Below are 20,829 nucleotides of genomic sequence, written 5' to 3'. Positions count from 1 at the left end.
CCTGGAAGGGTCTGTGCTCTACTAGCTCACACTCTGTTTTCTGTTTTGTTTTGTTTTTTAAGCTATAACTTCTTTTCTTTCATTAGCTCCTCTGGGAATTTTATTTTTTCTGCCGTCACATCTTTCTTACACAAAAATGAAAATGTTTAAAATATTACAAATTTCTGATTTTGTTTCGGCTACCTAAGCCTTCCCGTAAGAGTAAAATAGTCAGGGGCGCCTGGGCGGCTCAGTCGGTTAGTCATCCGACTTCTGCTCAGGTCATGATCTTGCAGTTCCTGGGGGTAGCCCCGCATCCGACGCTGTGCTGACAGCTCAGAGCCCGGAGCCTGCTTCGGATTCTGTGTCTCTCTTGCTCTCTGCCCCTCCCTTGCTCGTGCTCTCTGTCTCTCAAAAATAATAAATAAACATTAAAGAAAAGCAGAGTAAAATATTCAGGATTCTTCATTATGTCTTCATCTGGTATAAATTCTCAGCTGCCCTGGGCAAACAACTGAGTGGTTATTGCTAAGCCTGCTTTATAGGAGTAAAAATAATTATCCTTGGATTTCTTTTTCATGCTCAATTTTCTCCTGGACTTTTTATCTTTTTCAAGGAAAATGAACAATGATTTTATTGACTTTTATAGTGCTTCAAGCTCTTTATACCACTCTGTGTCTAAAGGAATTTTTCTTTTATTCTCTGTATCATGAGCCAGGAAATATTTTAACCAGTGTTTTCTGGAACTTTATTCCCTGGTTGTTATGCTCTGTGAACAGTTTAGCAATTTCCTTCTACCTGTCATGACCACAGAAGGAAAATGGAGTAGTATTGTTCTATAAAGATAATTGACCTGACCTCTGCAACTAAGAGGCAAAAAATAATAATAATAATAAGTTAAATGGGGAAGATTCATGTTTATTTTTGTCTTTTATGTTTATTATTTGTATTTAACACGTGACAGGCACTATTATACTCTGAAATAATTAATTGTATAACACTGTTTTTACTGAGATACTGAAACCTTCAAACTTTAAAAAAAAATTTTTAACTTTATTTATTTTTGAGAGAGAGACAGAGTGCAAGCAGGGGAGGGACACAGAGAGGGAGGCACAGAATCTGAAGCAGGATCCAGGCTCTGAGCTGTCAGCACAGAGCCCGACGTGGAGCTCGAACTCACAAGCTGTGAGATCATGACCTGAGCCAAAGTCGGATGCCCAACTGACTGAGCCACCCAGGCACCCCTGAAACTTTCAAACTTTTAAGGTTTTGAGCAGTGTTTCTAGAATGGCTTCTACTGGATGACTTTTTGGGGGGAGAATGGATATTTTTAGTGTAATTTTAACATGACTATTCAAAATTCTCACACAGCTTGATTAAGTGAAAAAATTCTTTTATGTTGACCAAATGATCTCTTATGATTTGAAAATGTGTACTTTAAAAGAATCATAGAATTTAGACAAGAAGAAAACCACAAGATTATCTAGTTTAACTTCCCAGAGAATGTTCAGTTCTCTCTAATCGTCGTTGAGGTGTGACCATTTTTACTTGGATGTGTCCACTGTGGAGAGCTCCTCTGAAGCCCCGTTTTTGCTGAACAAGGCTAATATCTAAAATCTTTGAACCCGAATCTGCTCTAGTACTTCCATCTTTGGTAGCAGTTTTTCCTTCGGGAGTAACTCATCTCATGTCTGTTCTCTGGTTTTTATGGCAGCCCTTTTTATATTTACTTATCTATTTTGTTTGTTTTTAAATTTACATCCCAATTAGTTAGCATGTAGTGCAACAATGATTTCAGGAGTAGATTCCTTAATGCCCCTCACTCATTTAGCCCACCCCCCCTCCCACAACCCCTCCAGTAACCCTCAGTTTGTTCTCCATATTTATGAGTCTCTTATGTTTTGTCCCCCTCCCTGTTTTTATATTAGTTTTGTTTGTCTTCCCTTATGTTCATCTGTTTTGTCTCTTAAAGTCCTCATATGAGTGAAGTCATATGATTCTTGTCTTTCTCTGACTGCCTAATTTCACTTAGCATAATACCCTCCAGTTCCATCCACATAGTTGCAAATAGCAAGATTTCATTCTTTTTGATTGCTGAGTAATATTCCATTGTGTGTATGTGTGTGTGTGTATACACACACACACACACACACACACACACACACACACACATACCACATCTTCTTTATCCAATGGACATTTGCAGCCCTTTATATATTTAACCATTGAGGTACATATCTCCTTACTTCCTTCCATGGTCAGCACTGACTCCTCCTTCAGCCATTCTTTATGGTTTACAATTCTTTGTCCACTTTATTTAATTCACGAATGATACTCTTAAATGTGATGTGCAAAGTTATACTCATTCTTTTTTGTTTCTGTTTTTTATTATTTAAATTTTTGTTGAGGTATAAGTGGCATATACATTATATTGGTTTCAGGTGTACAACATAATGATTCCATATATGTATATATTGCAAAATGATCACTGCAATATGTGTAGTGAACACCCATCACCACAAAAAATTATAATTTTTCTTGTGATGAGAACTTTTCAGATCTATTCTCTTAGCTACTTTTAAATATACAATACAGTATTATTAACCATAATCACCATACCGTACATTATATCCTCATGACGGATTTAATTTTATAAGTAGAAGTTTGTACCTTTTGACCACCTTTACCCATTTGCCCCCCACACCCTATGTACCTTTCCACTCCCCACCCCTCCGCCCCAGCTGCCACAATCTGTTCTCTGTGTCTTTGAGTCTGGTTTTGTTTTGTTTTTAGATTCCACATATAAGTGGGGTAATATGGTATTTGTCTTTCTCTGTCTGGCTTACTTCACTTGGCATAATGCCTTCAAAGTTAACCCACATTGTCTCAAATGGTAAGATTTCCTTCTTTTTATGGCTGAATAATATTCTATTATACATGTATATGCTATATCTTCTTTATCCATTCATCTAGATGTACACTTAAGTTGTTTCCAAGTCTTGGCTATTTTAATAATGCTGCAGTGAACATTGGGGTGCATATATTTTTTCAACTTAGTGTTTTCATTTCCTTTGGATAAGTACTCAGAAATAGAATTGCTAGATTATATGGTAGTTCCATTTTTAGTTTTTTGAGGAACCTCCATATTGTTTTTCTACAGTGACTCCACACTCTACATTCCCATCAACAGAGCACAAGAGTTCCCTTTTCTCTACATCCTTGCCAACATTTGTCATCTCTTGTCTTTTTGATAATAGCCATTCTAATGGGTATGAAGTGATATCTCATTGTGGTTTTGATTTACATTTTCCTAATGATGAGTGATATTGAGCATCTTTTTGTGTGCTGATTGGTCATTGCTATGTCTTCTTTGGACAAATATCTATTCAATTTTCTGCCCATTTTAAAATCAGATGACTTTTTTTCCTATTCAGTTGTATGAGTTCTTTATATATTTTGTTTATTAATCCCTTATCATGTATATGATTTGCAAATATTTTCTTCTACTGAGTAGGTTGCCGTTAATTTTGTTGATGGCTATACTCAATTTTAACTTTTAACTTGCTATTATGCTCATTTATTGCTTCAAAAGATACCTTCCAGTAAGTGAAAACACAGCTCACAAAAAAGGGAGAATATATTTGCAAAGCATATAACTGATAAGAGACCTGTATCCAGAATACCTAAAGAACTCTTACAACCTAAAGATAAAAACTACAAACATAATCCAATTAAAAAATAGGCAAAAGATTTGAATATACATTTCTCAAAAAAAAGATATTAAAAGTCTAATAAAACCATGAAACCGTACTCAACATTATTAGTCATTAGGGCAATGCAAATCAAACCACTCAGAGATATCACCTCGCACTCCTAGGATGGCTATAATAAAAAAAGACAAATCTTGGCAAGGATATGGAGACATTAAGACTTTCTTACAGGGGCACCTAGGTGGCTCAGTCAGTTAAGCATCTGACTTCAGCTAGGTCATGATTTCCCAGCTCGTGAGTTCAAGCCCTGAATCGGGCTCTGTGCTGTGACAGTTCAGAGCCTGGAGCCTGCCTCTGATTCTGTGTCTCCCTCTCTCTCCGCCCCTCTCCCTCTCATTCTCTCTCTCTCTCACACACACACAAATAATAAATAAATAAATAAACAAACAAACATTTAAAAAAAAAGACTTTCTTACATTGCAAGAATGTAAAAACCCTTGGATAAGAGTGTGGCCATTTCCTCAGGGAAACAGGGCCACCCCCATCGACTGAGCATCCCCCAGGACAATATTGGGAGCAATATGGCTCTTCTCATTCTTTCAGTTTGGCAAGTCCAAGTGCGTCTTCCAAAAACAGGGATCATGTGTGAGTTCTAGAGACAGAAATCAGTTACAGGAAAAAGGAAAGCTATCATTTAGTGGACTGGAGACAAATTGAAAGCCCAGATTTCACTTTATTTCTGGGAGGAAAATTAAAATAATGGAAAAACTACTAAATTCATTTCCATCTCCAAGCTTAAGTTCTCATCATCTCCAGTTGCCTTCCTGCAGCAGCAAAGGTTTTCACCGCCTACAGGGATTTTCAGGGAAACTAAAATCAAGGTGAGTGGAACCCACCCACCGGGCAGAGCTGCTGTCTTAGCAGAGTTGGGGAACCATCAAGTGTGTGAGCATCCTATGTACGTCAACAGATAGAATCCAAGGCAGGAGACACACACACTCAGGAGGAAGGAGAAATGAAACCGTCTCAATGCCACCTCCCCATTCAGTTTCTGAGTATATATCATCGAGTTTCCCAACTTAGATGAGCCTGAATCCTGCCTGTTGCCTATTGCTGTGCTATGATATATAAGAAATACAATACAGGGAATTATTCCAGCCCAAACGCACTCTTCTAGAGTTTCATCCCTACATCTTCGCCTGTTTTTCTATCCTGTTGAACTAGCTGGAGAATTTACATACTTGACATGCAGTCTATCCTCTTCCTAAGCCAGTGGCCAGCGCTAAGCAGCCAACCTTAGCCTTACTAACAGAGTAGTAAATCCTACTCTCTTTGACCTTACCTTGTTTCCTCTTAAAATTCCAGAATCAAGGATACTGCCTAAGATGGCATGTACAGCTCGTGCCTTATTCTGCAAGAGAGAAAACATGAAGAAAGGAGAGAGCAAGATGACGTTTGTGATCCTGTCTCTCCGCCAGCTGAGTGCTGTAGCCTTCCACCCTGAGGAGCCTCTCTCTGAGGAGGCTGTAATGAAGGGGTAGAGCTGTGGGGGCTAACACCTCTGCACATTCTATAACATAAATTGCCTTAGTTTCACCAGGCTACAGGTATAGATAAGGCTATGTTAATAGCATTTACCAAATTTCTTTGGGTAAATGGATTTTTGCCCCATCCAGTTTACCCATGAGTCCTGCAGAGCTTCCTTTAGATATTTCTAGGAGCCCCCAGACAATATCTTATAAGCCTTTGCAAACAAATTCCCTCTCACACGTGGCATCTGCCACCTTACTGGGGCATTAGCACCTCCTGAAACAGCTGAGGACACAGAGCTTTTGAGATGTTAAAACACTGCAGTGTTGTGTTCCAAAGCAGGAGAGTGCTGTGCCCCTTAGGTGTTATACCCTTACAGGGGCTGGAAAGCTAAGCTTGTCCCATGAGGTTATCGCCATTCCTTTTCTTTTACAGACTCCCTCCTCCTAATAACCCAGTGTAAACTCTAATGAGTTCTGGGTCAGGAAACACATTTCATTATCAGTATTGGATATTTGAGATTGATATTTGAGGATCAATGCTATTTCCATAAAGTCCCCTCCTCCTCCAACAACCAAAGCTCTCTTACTGGAGTCAAGCTCTTACAATGTCTAGCATCTGCTTTCTGCAGGATGAGTTTCCCCCAAGAGGCTTTTCAGAGCACAGGAAACTGTGCTTCTGGAAGACTCATCCCACTGTTTTGTCAAATATGTTCAGACACATCTGATTTTCAGTTTCTCAGCTATACAGATACATTATTTCCACAGTAGCCCTTTCTCAGCCAAGACAGAGCATTGGTTTGGTTAAGGAGGTGTTCCCAGTGCAGATAACACGAAGCCTGACTAATGAATGGTAGCTTAAACAAATAGGATTTCATTTGTGTCTCATTACAAAACATTCAAACATAGCAGGCTGGGGCCAGTGCAGTGGCTCAAGGAGACTGTCAAGGACCCATATGCGCTCTTGTTCTCTCTCTCTCCGCCCCCCTGCCCCCCACCTTGCCCTGCCATCCTTACCTCATCAGCTTTTATTCTTAAGTATCTCATGATCACTGTATGGCTATTGCCTGGCCCAGCCACAGGTCAGTATTGTGTGCAGAGGAAAAAGGAGAAAAGGTATGCCGGCAGATTTATACTTAAATCCCTTCCACCAGCACTACCTGCAGTGAATCACTGGTGTGGGGTGGGGAGGGTGCTCTCCATTTGGTCCAAGCTGTCCAAGCTGAAACAGATTCTCCCATGAGGTATCACAAGGACATCTACGGTGTAGAATCTAACTTAGATATTCTCCGGGCAGCACTGACTGTTGTCCATTCTCTTTGTGTCCCACCCTCAACATGGGCCACACACCTTCATGTCTCACCTGTCTTTGTGTAAATAAGAACATGAAGCTAACTAATTAAATGGACAATTTAGGACTTTAAGACTTTTTAAGAAGTTTTTCAGTGGCTCCTAAAAAGCAACTAAAATGGTTTAGAACATGACTTCAACTAAGTCTGTACCATGCTAGACTGTTCTCTAGGTTAAGAATTTTTTGCATATTCCAGAATTTCTCAAAGTGTGCGTTATAGAACACCAGTCCTATCAGATAAAACACAGGTACAAACACATGTTAGAGATGCTGCCTGTTATACTGGACCCTTAGAGCTCTACAGTGCACATGGGCATTTTAAATGTTCCCAAAGAGTGCCTGGCTGGCTCAGTCGTGGGGTGTGTGACTCTTGATCTCAGAGTTATGTGTTCGAGGTCCACACTGGGTGTGGAGATGACTTAAAGATAAAATCTTTTAAAAAACTAATGAAATAAATATTCCTAAAAGGCACACTATAAATAAGCTTGTTTAACTTTGTTTAACCCACTGCTTCCCAATTTTTTTGGATAAAAGAATTTTTTGAGGCATAACATTTTATGCTATGAAAAGTTATCCATAACTTTTTGGCCATGAACATGTTAAGGAACTAAGGTTCTATGGAATACACTTTGAAAAATGCCAACATTCTCTTTTCTTGTGTTAAATTCTAGCTGTGTTGTCCAACTAAGCTTATCAGTTTGAATTTTCAAGTGTGAAATATAAATAATAAAATACATGGAAGGCCATGCTTTCAGTTTAACACCCTTCCAAGTGGTTGTTTTTGCCTTACCCCTTTATTAATTTATTAATTTGAACATTTATTAATTCAAGCCCTTTCCCTTTAACAAGAAATCCATATTGTAATTTCTTATTCATATAGATTAATTAAGAAAAAATGTTTTAGTTATATAGCAAAGCTTTTAAAATAAAAAACAGTTTGATTTTTTTTTAATCTTTATTTTTAAGAAAGACAGAGAGACAGACCATGAGCCGGGGAGGGGCAGAGAGAGAGGGAAACACAGAATCCAAAGCAGGCTCCAGGCTCTGAGCTGTCAGCACAGAGCCTGACACGGGGCTCAAACTCACAAACCACGAGATCATGACCTGAGCCGAAGTCGGACGCTTAAACGACTGAGTCACCCGGGCACCCCAAACAGTTTGATTTCTTAAAAAAGGGAATAATAACTGCACATATTTAAGGAATGAAAATAATATAATAAAAAAAGTAAACTTAGAAACATCTAGAGATACTACAGAGAAGAATTTTTTTTTTTTTTTAAATATGCCACAACTGGGCAGGAAATAACCAGCCTATGATGCTGTAAGCTACCCATGTGAACTCAAAAGAAATCAGTAGCTTTGGCATATAGCCAAGGGGGAGAAAAAAAAAAAACAACAACCATTGGATCTTAACTGCTGACAAGTTTCCACAGAGGCAAACGATTTTGAGAAATCAAATAATTGAACAGAACCCAAGTTCAGATTATATGCTTCATTAAAATTTTTGGTCAGTGAGCAGAACATTCTCAAGTACCTTAAGCCTGTACTAATTTTATATCATGTACACATATTCACATGCAGAGTCATGGTGATGAAACACCCAACAAGGACAATAGCCAAATACGGCTATCCTCATGATGACATTGGAGAAGCAGTAGAGGCCTTGGCCCCGAAACCCACAATGCGGATATGTGAATGCCAACAGATCAGGCGCAAGAAGAGGGTGCCTTCTGTGAATGCAATTAACCACAGTATCATATTTAACTCGTAGAAGGCAGTCTCTCTGACTTAAGGGTGGAAAATTTAAGTAGCCTCTACAGCAGAGTTACGCATGAGCCAAAATGATTAATCAGAAAATACATGACTCTAAACCCCTGCCACAGAAAAAAACAAGTATTGATGTCATCATTTATGTACATGATTTTATGTGAACTTTTTACTGACTTTTAATAGCTATTTTACATCTAGTTTCCCTAGGAAAGACTAAAATTTTATTTATTCTTACTATCAGATCTATTCATGAGTTGCAACAAAACACTGGTGTTCTTTTCTTAGTCTTATAAAATAAGAGAGGCTCTTGTAGAAAACATGTAGCCCAATAAGGTGAGGTTCTTTGCTGAAAAATCTTTGTGAGTGTTGGAAAGATGAGCTTGGGAAGCAGGGGAAGGGGAATTTCAGTATGTCTCATTACACATTTGATGGCTTCTGAAAGAATGGAACCTCAAACACTATGCTGATGTCAAATTTAATAATTGCTTGAGGGTAGACGTTTTAAAATCTAATATTACATATGAAAATTTAAGGAAGAAGGATTTTTTTTTTTTTAAAAAAGAGAGAGATTGGGGCGCCTGGGTGGCTCAGTTGGTTAAACGTCTGACTTCGGCTCAGGTCCTCATGATCCTGTGGTCATGAGTTCGAGCCCTACATCAAGCTCTGTGCTGACAGCTCAGATCCTGGAGGCTTGGAGTCTGCTTTGGATTCTGTGTCTCCCTCTCCTCTCTCTGCCTTTCCCCCACTTGCACTCTTTCTTTCTCTCTCTCAAAAATAAATAAACATTAAAAAAATAAATAAAAAATAAAAAGGAGATTAACCCATGGTGTAGAAATAGACTATAAAATAGGAGTTCTCTTGATAAAATAATGATTAGCACTGTATGCACAACAGCATTTGTTTCAAGATAGGACTTGAGTACGTATGACATTTAACCCTCTGTCTGTAACTAGAACAAGGCAAATTCAGCACCTAGACACAAACATGGAAGTAGGTGGAATTTGGAACTCTAAAATTTATTTACTTGTACATTTATTTCAGAGGAGGAAGTGGTCCTATTCTATGTGACCTATTCTCACTCTGTGAAGACTTGCCTGTTGAAAACAAGTCCTGGTGTTTGTGTTTCCTTTCTATATCACAGTCTAATCAAGTGCCTGTTTAATAATCTATACCACACAAGTAAAATGAAATAGATTTATTAAATGTTGTTATATTCAAGGAGCCACGCTCCAAAACATGGCTATCCTGTGACTGAAGCTCTGGGTTCTTATAATCATTAAATTGAGTGAGAAATTATTTTCTGTCAAAGTGTTTTAGTTCTATGAGGATATAGTAGGAATCCTCAGGGAAAGAAGCTTGCTAAGGAACTCTTGTAACTTTTCCTTGGTACGGTCTCTCTTAAAACATTTTTTTGGGGGCGCCTGGGTGGCGCAGTCGGTTAAGCGTCCGACTTCAGCCAGGTCACGATCTCGCGGTCCGTGAGTTCGAGCCCCGCATCAGGCTCTGGGCTGATGGCTCGGAGCCTGGAGCCTGTTTCCGATTCTGTGTCTCCCTCTCTCTCTGCCCCTCCCCCGTTCATGCTCTGTCTCTCTCTGTCCCAAAAATAAATAAACATTGAAAAAAAAAATTAAAAAAAAAAAAAAACATTTTTTTGAATTCCAGTAAAATATACATAACATAAAATTTACCATCTTAAACATGTTTAAGTGCACAGTTCAGTGGCAGTAAGTACATTCACATTGTATGCAACCCTCACCACCGTCCATCCCCAGAAGTTTTTTCATCTAGCAAAATGGAAGCTCTGTACCCAATACAGCTGAAATTCTATTTCCCCTTCCCCCCAGCCCCTGTCAATCACCATTCTACTTTCTGTCTCTATGAATTTGAATGCCCTAGGTACTTCATGGAAATGGAATCATACATTATTCTTTTGTGTTAAGCTTATTTCACTTAGCATAATGTCCTCAAGGTTCATGCATATTGTACGATGTGTCTACAGTCTCCCATTTTGGTGGCTGAGCAAAAAAGAAAGCAGCTCCAAACACTTAATTTTATATATATATATATATATATATATATATATATATATATATATAATATTTCATATCAATTTTCTTCTAAGGGACTTTAGAAAGTTTGCCTGGGGTGTGAAACACAATAGAACAGAGTAGTGTTATAGGTGGTGGTGGGCTAAGTATAGAAAGAGGCATGAAGAGGCAGTTTCACTCTAGGTTAAAGTTATCTGCTCTGCTGTCAGAGATTCTGGAGTCCACCTATTTGGGTAAGGTCTCACAATCAATATTTTTTAAGAACCTTTTTAAACAAATGCAAAGAATGCAGAGAATACAAATTCTTCTTTGCACTGCACTGTGCTATTTCTACCTGTGACTTCCACCCACTGCTACCTGCTGCAGAGATAAAGCCAATCCATCCTCTTTGACAGCCTTTTAACATTTGACTTCGTCTCCTCTTCTTGAGGCAAAACACCTCAGTTTTGCTGAAATAACAGACTTTATTTTATGTGGTCTTCTTCTCCAGTAGGTGGTCAATATCCATTCAAAATGAGGCATCTGAAACTGCTGCTTGTTCAGCATCGTTTCCTAAGATTCTAACTGTGCTGGGTAGAATTCTAAGACAGCAGAGGGAATCAAGCTTATTAATCACTTAATAGTAAGATAGGAAGATTGTCCAGGTTAGCTTAAACTAATCACGTGAGCCCTTTAAAAGCAGAGAGATTTCTCCTTCCCATTGCAGAAGGAGAAGTCAGAGAGATTCAAAGTGAGAGGGATCCACTACAAGACAGGATCTCCATTGCTAGAATGGAGGGGGCCACATGGTGAGGACCTGAGAGTGGCCTCTAGGAACTGAGAGTGGTCCTCAGCCAAGAGGCAGCAAGAAAACGGAGACCTCAGACCTACAAGCACCAAGAACTTGAGAGAGCTTGGTGACTGATCTTTCCCTAGTCGAGCCTCCAGGTGAAGTTTCAGCAGCCAAAACCTTGATTTTAGCCTCAGGAAACCCTAAGAAGAGGACCCAGCTAAAATGTGCCAGACTCCTGAATAACAGAAACTAAGATAATAAGCAGGTGTTGTCTTAAGCCTCTGAGTTTGGAGCAGTTCGTAAGGCAGCAATAGATAACAAGCACACTGCCCCTTTATGTTCCAACAATACTTCTCTACTTGCATTTCCTGAACATAGCTTGCTGTCAGGCTTGCATACTTTTGTTCATGAAGTTTGCTCACCTAGGATATCCTTTCTTACCTGTTCAGATGGACAAACTCTACTCTTCATGTTCAAGATCTATCTCAGGCATTACTGCCACCAGAAAATGTCACTATCCTCCCGAGGCAGACTTACTGTGTATTAGTCCTTTTGACTGTAGGAATTTGTGCCCTGATAAATTCCACTGGAAGAATTTTCAATTAACAATCCTAAGATTATATGGGGACAAAAATAAGATTATAAAGATTGAAATTGTGAGAATACATGTATAAAAGTACTCGTCGATGTTTTATATTCTTTGAAATAACACACGAAGTTTATCAGATAAAGACAGTTAACAATGATATTCTACACAATATTGGCAGCGATTAATATTGGCAGTCTGCTTTCTGTATTTACCACGCTTTGCTAAGTAGAAACTTTTAAGGATTTCCTTCCTCTGCAATTTTAGTGAGATGCTTGTAAAATTCTCCTGGTTTTGTTCCAGGGGTTGTGCCTGTGGGTACGCACGTGTGTGTGTGTGTGTGTGTGTGTGTGTGTGTGTGTGTGTGTGTGTATTCCCCGATATAGTCCAGGATTCTTATAACTTTTAACTCTGAGGTTTTGACTCTTCTCCTGCCTCCTATTCTCCTATTCTGCAGAGAGTGCCACTTGGATGGCACGGAGAACAGTAGGAACAGAGTAGGTGTTCCTCAAACCACTCCCCAGTACCAAGAGGTTATATAACCTTGCTGATCACTTCAGACCAAACCACAGATCCTCTTATGCTCTCTCCTTCCAACCCGCTGAGCTCTGCTTTTCCTTTGACTGTAGCACTGAAACCAGGACATGAACACCATCAGTTTCATTTCTCTGGCCCCCAGAATTACAAGAATTCTATTTTTGCACTCCTCTCTACTTCCTTTTTGTATCCTAATCCTAAATTCATTTTTCTAATTACAGTATATCCTTTGTACTCACAAGCGCCGTATCCTCTAATCTTTGATAATCCTCAGATTCACAAGTGCATCGTTGCATGTAACAAACCCCTATCATGAGACAGGCCTGCAGACAACAAAAAGATAATATATAATTTTGTGTTTTCAAAAGTTCACTTGCAGATACAAATAATCCAGCTCAGTAGATAAAGGAGTATCCAAAAATTAAAGCAAAAAAATGGTAGTCAATGTAAACAGCATCAATGGGATACAACAGGTATCCCAATAGGCAGACAAAACATGGAAAAAAAATTGGGGTATGGAAAATATTTCAAGATTCAAGTAGACATCAGAGAAGTCTGTTAGGAGGTGGAAAGATAGCAAGATGCAGGATTTTAGTCTCTGGTGGGGAAATGACAAAAGCAGAGCAAGGTCTTGGTTCTTTAGAGATTGGAGTACTGGTAAAAGAAAGGCAAGACTCCCAAGTGGAAAAGCAAATCTGTGACCCGATTACCAGAAGTAGGCCACAGGCAGGGAGCAAACCCAAAATTCCATGTCATTGTACAAACCTACTTGCATAAGTATGCAAATATATTCATGCAAGGCTGTTAGTTACAGCCATTAGTAATGGTGAAAAACTTAGAAACAACTAAATGCTCACAGTGGGGGTCCTAGTTATAGAAATGATGGTGTATCTAACCAAGGGAATACTTTGTAGCTCTTAAAATCAATGAGGCACCTAGCCGAGATGAGCTGATATGGAAAGATTTCCAAAGTGTATGATTAATTAAAACATTGAAATAGATGACAATAGGAATAGTTTGATATCACCAGTACAAATAAAAGGATATATCGTGGGGGCACCTGAGTGGCTCAGTCAAAAGTACCACTTGAAACACCCCACTCTTGATTTTGGTTCAGGTCATGGTCTCAGGATTGTGAGATTGAGCCCTGCATCGGGCTCCATGCTGGCCATGGAGCCTGCTTAAGATTCTCTCTCTCCTCCCTCTACCCCTCTCCTGCTTACCCGTGACTTCTCCCTCTCTCTGTCTCTCAAAAAAAAATTTATCTTAACCATACATGCACACACACACAAGTACACACACTCATACCTGTATATATACATGTATGCATATGTATATATTACATGTTTGTAATATATATACATATATATCCACATATATGTGTATATACACATATATACACATACATGTGTATATATACATATATATACACATATATGTGTATATATGTGTGTGTGTGTGTGTATATATATATATATATATATACACATATATATTAGTCAGTGTCCTTTTTGAGGTAGGGGGAAGAATATTTGAGGTATTCAAATAGAGGAGATTTAATATAGGGACTATTAAAAATTGTTGCACAGCCAAACAGGGAAGGTGAATTTACCCAATGGTGGACAACTTTAGGAACACTTAATGGAACAAAAGAAAAAGCAATTTAGCCAAGAGTCCATAGTTGCTGTGGTACCGGGCCTGCTAGAGGATCTGTCAAGGATAAATCCTAAAAATTCCATGCTCCAACCGTGATATCCCTTTCATGTGCTTGTTTTGGACTCCCATTAGGCTGAGGGGTGGTCTTAAAATGGCAATGTACTGGTATTCTTATTGTACATTTAATGGAATTAGTAGATTGTGTCAGAGAAAGGATCTTAATGTCAATCCTTTGATTGGTTGGTTCGTTGGTTTTTAGATACACTCTTCTTGTTTGGTAAATGTTGCATGATGACAAAAAAGACCTAACTTTTGCTTGACTAGTTGGGGCAGTGGGGGTGAAGAGAATGGGGGGAGAGCCTGACATATTATTAAATATAAGATAATTTACAATGATAATCTATGAATGGTTTTATTTTAACCTATCAGAAAAGAAGAGTCTGTTTACAACTGCATGAAGACTGTGTTGGATTTTTTAGATTTCCAAATAGAGATGTATAGCATATCTTTAAGAGACAAGTATGTTACTTTTTTATACTAGTCAGTTGAGTCTATTTCATCATGAAGATAGAAGGTCTTTGTATCTGATACTTCTTGGGCACAACTTGAGTTCTCTCGGCCCCACCTATCTCTTATTCCAACCCCTACTGTGGCAACCAGTTCTGGGCATGCTCCATTTTCCTACAAACACAACCAGACAGGCACAGGCTTCCCCTTCTAGGGGTTGCTGTTGATGCTGAGGCAGAGACACAGTGGGAACCCACAGCATGCAACAAACTGGAAGGGCAGAGACAAACTTTTGATGGACTGGAGCCTATCAATAAATGATTTTCCTGCTTTTTGCCCTGGCTGTGTAGCCCTGAGTTTCACAAGGCAAATCACCAGTAAGGCAGTGAGTGAGCAGACAGGAATCCATCTTTGTGTTGGCTCTCCCCACTTCCCTGCTTTGCTCCCCTGTCCTTCACTCCTGCTCTCTAAATCACACTCCTCTGTAAAGTACTTGAACTTAAGTATTTGCTTGAGGCTTTGCTTTATGGGGAGCTCAGACGAAGACAGCCTCCAGTACACAATACTGTGGATCTGATGATGATCCAATTCAGTGACTGCTGGGGGGGAAAATGCATGGAAGATAATATTACAGCCAAATGAGCAAAGCCAAAACCTGAGTTTGAGCACTTTGTTATGATTTTCATGAAATACAGCAAAATGGAAAAATCCGTAAGTAGGAAGAACTACTGAAACCAGAGATTCAAATGCTATCAGGGCTCTCCCCACATGTCATCTGCTTTGTTTCTGCCTCTGTCTCTCTCAGTTTCATCTGCTTCTCTGGTTCACCTGGAAAGAGAGTGCCCAGGTTGGAGGTGGGGAGACTCTCACCCCTTTTCCTGTTTCCATGGGGTGGCATTGCTGTAACTAACACTCCTTCCATTTCTCTGCAGCCTGACTCCTCAAGCCCCCCCCCCAAAAATGTGTGATTTATGTGATTTGTGAGTTTGGGGAAAGGGATTGGATAAATGTGGCTCAGCTATGTCCTTCCTCCTTTCCTTTTGAGATCAGTCAGCCCGCAGGGAGCACACATTTTCCACTCCTTCAAGCAATAAGTTTTAAAGGATTAGACACATGGAGGGAGCCAGCTCGCATGCAGCTGTGCCTGTGACTGGGTGCGTAATTCTCTTTAATTTAGGGGTGGAGCATGAGCAGGACTGTGTGTTACACACTCTGCTTTGATCTCCAGGCTGGCTTTGATCAGTGATAAATATGATATCTTGATCTCTGATTATCTGAGTCCTGCATCTATTTCCCAATTGGTTCTGAGCTTAGGTGGATATGTTTTATATATCGATTCTCCTGAAACCCCACAGCCACCAACATCCCTCGGGCTTTTATATTTCACAGTCTTTCTGCTCAAAGAGAGATGGTTTCAGAAGGTTAAGTCAATTGTAACATGGCATCTCCATCCCACTGGAGCTGTGCCGCCACTGTGGGCACAAGCCCTGTAGAGTCCATCAAGGGTCACCGAATTTCTGGGCAAGACTGGCTATCAGGGACAGTGCTTACAAGTGTGCATGGAATTCATACATGACACGACTGCTCCATCATCTAAAACACGCATCGCCCAGTGTGTGAGGGCAACAGCTTACCCTATCAGACTCACCACACTGAACCTGATGCCAAATCCTGAATAGCTTCACCCATCGGCCTAAGTGGATGACCTATGACTACTAAAGCATTTATGTTATGTGGGCTAAAAACATAACATGGCTGGCCCAATTGCAGCTGGAAAGATGGCAAGAGAGATGAGATACTTCTCAAAAGCTGAAGGGCTTTGAGGTCCCAGATTTAGACATGTTTGCTCCTACCTCAACCAGTTATCCCAAAGTTTTGTCTCTGTCCTGTCTCCCCACCATATCTTCATGTTGCTCTTCTTTGCCTCAGGGCATCTTAATAAAAAGAACAGAGGCTGATGTGAATTACAAAAGCTCTCTCCACTTCCACACAACAAACATCTGCTTCTACCCATCTCTTACCTTCTTTCCTTCTGTCTCAATGGGAAAGGTGCCCTTTCTCCATGTCATGCCATCTGTGGGGTGTGACAATATAATGTTGGGCTTGGGAATCAGATGGCCTAGATGTCAATCTTGGCTCTACCATTTCCTTGGCTTATGACATCATCTTTCTGTGCGCCCCCGCCCCCCGCCCTAGCTCATCTGTCAAACCCAACCAAAAATAGTGGTAACAACTGAGAGGGTGGATTTGAAGATTAAATGAAAGAATGGACACAGAGAACTTACCCCTGGGCCTGGTACAAAATAGGAATAGCAGTTTTCTCACTGTGCTGTGACCACCACCAACTTCCCGGTCACTAACCCAAAGGCTACTTTTCACCTTTATCTTCCTTGACCTTCCTGGGATGTCTGACATTGTTGACCTCTCTCTCTTTAACTGTCTCTTTTCTGTTGACTTCCATTTTACCACTTTCTCATGGTTTTCATGTTATACCTCTAATCATAGGCTCTCAATACCCATCAAAAATTTTCTTCCTCTGCCTGCCATTTCAACATCAAGGCTCTGCCTATGACCCTCTTCTCTCATTATTTCACATACTATCCCTTCACAATCTCACTTACATCTACATTCTTGGGTAATCCCTGAGGGTAGGTTTACATAAATTGCATTTCTAGCCCTAATTGCTCCCCTGAGCTCAAAGATAGTTAATGTATGGCCAGATGTACCCAGAGCTTAAATAGACTCAAGAGTGCTTTCATAAATGCAATAAAGGCAAGTATCTAATGGATTCATATTTTTAAAGATCCAGATATCCACCTGTATGTTCTACAGGCACCTTAGACATCTCCTGTGCAAAGCAAATTTATCGTATTCCTCACCCTACAAGTGGGTTCTTTATCCCTCCGTCTGTATCACCTGCTCTGTCACCCTAACCAGAAACTTCTTCCTCCCTTTTACTCCTATTAAAACACTATTTGTCCTTAACAAGTCTTATCAGTCTACTTCCTAAAGCTCGTTGGATTTATCTCTTCCTTTTGTCTCACATTATCCCAGCCAACCAAAACACCTGCACTTCAACAAGTGTGCTATCTCTCTCTTTTGTTCAAGCTCCTCTGTAGATTGGGATGCCCTTTTCTCTTTTGCACACTCCTACTCTTTCTTTGAGATTTAGCTGAGACCTTGTTTCCACGAAACCTCCTATACTTCCCCCAAGATCAAATTAGGAGCCCCTTGATGCTCTCTGTGGCAGGTACGCGGGTGCACTGTGCCGCATCCACTCAGCCTCCCTGGGGACAGCTGTACGTGCTGTGCCCACTCCTCACTTCAAATCCTCCCTGAAGTGTCTCTGCACTTAACTGCTTTGCAGCTTTCTCTGAATCGACACGAAGTTAACTGCTCAGCCTGGTTGCAGGAGCAACGTGGAAGTGTGGCAGAAGCTAATACCTGCAGAGCCAGCTCCCAATTAATGGGGACAGGAATCAGTAGATCCTCCAAGCGGTGATCTCAGGTCCTTTCTACACAATTCTGAGGGTCTCCAGTGGGATTGGACCCCAGGTCATTGTTGCTCACCGCTGTCCTGTACTAGCTTTTCTCCTTCTTGCTCACTTTCCACACTTCCTCAACCCTGCTTCCTGGCATGACACCAAATAAACTACCTGTCCCAAATATTTTTCGTAGGCTCTGATTTAGTAGGGTGGGGGTACCCAAACTAAGACATGTTCTAAGAGTATCCAGTCTATCCCTCTGCCATCACATTCATTATATTACCATTGCTGCTTTACCTTAATCATCTTTGCATCGTTAATGCCCAGTGCCCTTATATAGAGCCTGGATTAAAATAGACATTATGTAAAATATGTAAAAGCAGATGGAGTCGGGGCGGGGTGGGGGGAGGCAGAGGAGAGAGGGGAGAGAGAGAGAGAAAGAGGAAAAAGAAATATGAAAGGAAGGGAGGAAGACAGACCCTTTGGCCAACATCACTCTTCTTGGTGCTGATTAGTCCTACTGCTACACATTTCATTTTATGAAAGTACAAAATTTGAATAGCACATTGCCAATATATAATATTGTTGAAAAATCACCCACAAAGTAAGACACAGACACAGGGTGGGCTTTTTGTTTGTTTTGTTTTGTTTTTCATTCATGTTAAGGTGATTATGAAGCTAAGCCCCTCCTTGGAAATGTGATACACTGTCTCAGACTTGCTGTGAACAAAACAGAACAATGGTTCTTTGGGGGATGCAATTCGAATAAAGTACCTGTGAGACAGCGGTAAAGATGGAATCAACAGAGGCGACACCACTGAACGCTTTTCAACCTCCTCAGGATGTTTGTAAGCAAGATGGAGTATGGGAGACCAGAGCCAAAGTAGGCTGGGTTTAGAGGGTATTAAAAAAAAAAAAAAAGCCCGATGAATCTTTTACTGGAATTTCACAGATGATTTCTTCACAACCACTTAAAGCTTGCTTTAAAGAGAGCAAGCTTCATTAGTGAATAATGTGATAACCTAGCGTATAATTATTTATGAAGTTTTCACACTGGCACTTAAACACTTCCGAGATACTGGATGTGTGGCCTGGATGCACCGAGAGCTTTATTAGACTCAGGGTGCATCTACAAATGTAATAAAGGCAGATGTTTAATGGGTTCACATTTAAAAAAAAAAAACCAAAAAACTCACTGCCAAGGCACTTGCAAATGCTCACTTGTTTCCTACTACCCAAATACCAAATCTCAGGAGAAATAATGGTAATAGAGCATAAAAAAGTGGGCTAGAAGTTCTTGGTCTCTGAAGGGGAGTAGTGCCAGGAAATAAAATGATAATTTAGGAAAAGTAAGAACTAGTCACAGCACATGCTTCTATTTCTTGTTTGATCTTTTTTTCCTTTTAATTTTCAATAATTTGTGACTTCGTTTTCCTTTCTTCTATTTTCATGTTTTTCATTCTGCCCTTCTTTCTCTAGTTCTTTCGTTTATATTCAGAAAGTCGAGAGAGCCAGGGCTCCTTGGCACAAGCCTTTTCCTTTTAAAGAGATCTGTGAGGTTAACAGATATATTCCTTTCCTGGCCTATTTCACTGAAGCAGACTATCTGCAGAGAAGGATTTTCACACAAAATGAATGTTTTAAAAACTTAAAATACATCTATATTTGGATCTGTGATCTATAAACAGCAGGAAACCTGCAAGGTTCTAAAACCTGCTATTTTCCCTCTTATTATTTCTATTTTACAAAGCTTTGTGTGTCCCATCTTCAGAAGTGGTCTCAATTCTTCCAGTTCAAGAAGATTTACCTTAACATCGTGTGCAGCCTTTGGATTTCTCTGACTTTACCCACAGATGTCACCCCAGAAATGATGCATACCACTCAGCTCAATTTGCATCATTACACAAAAGGGACTCTCCTTGGAAACCTTTTATGTGCTTCTAAAACATAATAGCATTTCAAAGAAATGTGTTCTTTTTAAGATAATAACTGCAGTTAACTCCCCCACTAGATCTTGCTGAAGTATTTGACAATTAACCCAGCTTACCACTGGCTTGAAGTGATTTGACAGTGATTTAACTCTTTGGGGAAATGCTTCTCTTTAACTTACTACTAAGCTTTTTTTTTTTTTTTTTTTTTTTGCTTTGCTTTTCAATGTGTTTTAGCACATTTAAATTTCATCTCTATTCTTCTACATGTATCCCTTGGAGTACAAATCCATTTTTAGTTATGTGTCTTTGTGGTTCTTGAAAACATACGGAATCATTGTGTTCTGGGCTAAATTGTGTGACACCCCCTACCCTGGCAACTCATATGTCAAAGCTGTATCTTCCAATACTTCAGAATGTGACTGTATTTAGAGAAGGGTCTTTAAAGGGGTGATTAAGGTTGCATGAGGTCATACGAGTGGGCCCTAATCCAATCTGACTGGTGCCCTTATAAGAAGAGGAAATTTGGACACACACCAAGACATGAGGGACGTGCACATGCAGAGGAAAGACCATGCAAGGGTACAGCAGGAAGGCAGCCATCTGCCAGCAAAGCCAAGAGGCCTCAGAGGAAACCAAACCTGCCAATACTTGATCAGGGACTCCAGACTCCAGAACTGGGAGAAAATGTATTTCTATTGTTTAAGCCGCCCAGTCTGTGGTATTCTGTTATGGCGGCCAGAGCAGACTATCACACATGGATTCCGAGTGATCTTTGCAGCTTTGGCCTGAAGCTCTTCGGTGTCAGGGAACATAACACTCAGTCCTCACTACCTATTCTATTTAGGGCAGCCCTTGAGGAAAGTGTTTCCTCCTGTTCTGAGTAACTATGATTTCTTGCTATAATTCTACTGCTGAAGCAACGTCAGGATGCACAAAGGGCCATCCCCAAATCTCCACAGAAGCCCAGT

The sequence above is a fragment of the Prionailurus bengalensis genome, chromosome A1 (assembly GCF_016509475.1).
Source record: "Prionailurus bengalensis isolate Pbe53 chromosome A1, Fcat_Pben_1.1_paternal_pri, whole genome shotgun sequence".
Taxonomy (NCBI): domain Eukaryota; kingdom Metazoa; phylum Chordata; class Mammalia; order Carnivora; family Felidae; genus Prionailurus; species Prionailurus bengalensis.
The sequence above is the reverse complement of the archived record's forward strand: the minus strand, read 5'-3'. Positions refer to the sequence as shown.